This window comes from Mercurialis annua, assembly GCF_937616625.2.
Source record: "Mercurialis annua linkage group LG4 unlocalized genomic scaffold, ddMerAnnu1.2 SUPER_6_unloc_16, whole genome shotgun sequence".
NCBI classification, from domain to species: Eukaryota; Viridiplantae; Streptophyta; class Magnoliopsida; order Malpighiales; family Euphorbiaceae; genus Mercurialis; species Mercurialis annua.
Genome location: NW_026605945.1, coordinates 50,001 through 52,500, shown reverse-complemented (window position 1 = coordinate 52,500; position 2,500 = coordinate 50,001).

Sequence of the window (2,500 nt, the reverse complement as noted above, 5' to 3'; positions counted from 1 at the left end):
GTAGAGCACCTCACCGGCCTTCGCGTCGGATCCATCCTCAACATTAAAAATGCATCGTCGTAAAGGATCCAGACTCGCCGCGCGCCGACTTCCTCGGCATTTAAAATGCGTCGTCGAAAAGTCATGGAACGCGGCTCGTCGCATGCCTCGGCATTGAAAATGCGTCCTCGGCAAGCACACACGTCGTAAAATAGCATACAACGTGACACCATAAGCTATACATTCACCGAGATTCATTTCGGCAAATGCTCGCCTAGGTTTCCGTCAAAAAATACCAACAACCTACACCTCGGGGGCCGGGCCCCCCCGAATCCGAAAATATTTTTTCCAACACCGAAACGGGTCGACGAGTTTTTTTTCCTTCCCTCGTCAGTGCCATAGGTGCGCCAAAAGGCGCGCACCAAAAGCCTTCGGCAGTTGGTGCAGGGAGGTGAGGCATAGTGCACCCCCCTAAAGAGCTCTTAGGACTTTTTTTGGACTGACAGGAGGAAATATCACATGTGCCCAGCAACCCCCCCCCCCCATTTTTAAAAATCGGCATGGAATTTTGATCTGAAATTTTGGAAATATGTTTATATATACCCAAACCTGCATAATAACAAATATCAGAATTTTTCGAGTCCCGGAAGTATTTTATTTTATTTATTTATCGTTTTACCTTCGGAAATTCATAACCGGCAAAAAACAATTCCAAAAATCACCAAACTTCTTTCTAAATTCCTCATTTAATATATATTAACTACTGTATGAATATTGTTCGAGGACAGTATTATAGAATTTCACTTAGTGCAAGACATATACATTTTTACACAGAGCAGAGGTTCATTCGGCTGGGAAGCAAAACCAGCAGAGGTTCATACGGCTGGGGAATGTATGCAAGGCATGCCAAGGCATGCCGAAGGGCTGCTGAAGCCCAGCCGAGAGGCTGCCGAAGGGCTGCCGAAGCCCTGCCGAAGGGCTGCCGAAGCCCTGCCGAAGCCCTGCCGATGCCCTGCCGAAGCCCTGCCGATGCCCAAGGGCTGCCCATGCGCTGCCGAAGGGCTGCCGAAGCCCTGCCGAAGCCCAGCCGAAGGGCTGCCGAAGGGCTGCCCATGCGCTGCCCATGCGCTGCCGAAGGGCTGCCGAAGCCCTGCCGAAGCCCAGCCGAAGGGCTGCCGAAGGGCTGCCCATGCGCTGCCCATGCGCTGCCGAAGGGCTGCCGAAGCCCTGCCGAAGGGCTGCCGAAGGGCTGCCGAAGGGCTGCCGATGCCCAAGGGCTGCCCATGCGCTGCCGAAGGGCTGCCGAAGCCCTGCCGAAGGGCTGCCGAAGGGCTGCCGAAAGGCTGCCGAAGCCCTGCCGATGCCCAAGGCCTGCCGAAGGGCTGCCGAAGGGCTGCCGAAGGGCTGCCGAAGCCCTGCCGAAGGGCTGCCGAAGCCCTGCCGAAGGGCTGCCGAATGGCTGCCGAAGCCCTGCCGATGCCCAAGGGCTGCCGAAGCCCTGCCGATGCCCAAGGGCTGCCGAAGGGCTGCCGAAGGGCTGCCGAAGGGCTGCCCATGCGCTGCCGAAGGGCTGCCGAAGGGCTGCCCATGCGCTGCCGAAGGGCTGCCGGTGCGCTGCCGATGCGCTGCCGAAAGGCTGCCGAAGCCCAGCCGAAAGGCTGCCGATGCCCAAGGGCCGCCGCTGGGCTGGCGAAGGCCTGCCGACCGGCTGCCGAAGGTCCTTCCGATGGACATTGTCACGGGCTTGGATTTTCTAACCAAAGATCCGTGCGGCACTAGTGAACTTTTCTCGAACAAGTTACTAGTCAGCCTCTCTCGAAGTGTTTAAAGACACTTAAGTGGAAGTAAAGATCGTAAGATGGCTAGAACGTATGAAAGCTTGTATTACTTTATGAAAGCTTGATTACACAACTCTTGGATACTTTACAAATGAGAGAGTGAGGTTATATATACTCCTCCACCTCCTCAATGAACGGCTAAGATCTACTTGATCTAATGGTCCATATTCTACATCTAGAATATTCTATACAATTCTATACAAAGATAGAACTAAGTATGCACATCTACACAAGTCTAGAGAGTTCTAGCAAACTCTTAGACTTAAGGAGGGAATTCTAAGGAATTCCATAAGAGACTTGGGGAATGCTTTCTAGATTATTCCGGAGAGTCTTGTGAAGAGACTTACGAAGAGAATTCAAGAGAATTCTAGAGAACTCCGGAATATAACCTCGTTTCGGTGCGAGGATTTTCACGGTCCGTAACATTCTCCCCCACTCAATCGGCGGACGTCCTCGTCGCATCCTCCTTGTATGCTTCGATTAGTCCCTTGCTATTCCACAAGTTGAGTTCGTGCTCCCAACTTGCCTCGCTCTCGGGTGCCCCCTTCCACTTCACAAAATACTCAACATAGCTCGGATGGGTGCCCCGCCTTGGTATGACGCGATGCGCCAAAATCTCTTCGACATCACGCTCGGGTAATGTCGTGATGGCCGTCGGTGCTCTCTTTGATTCGCCTCTACTC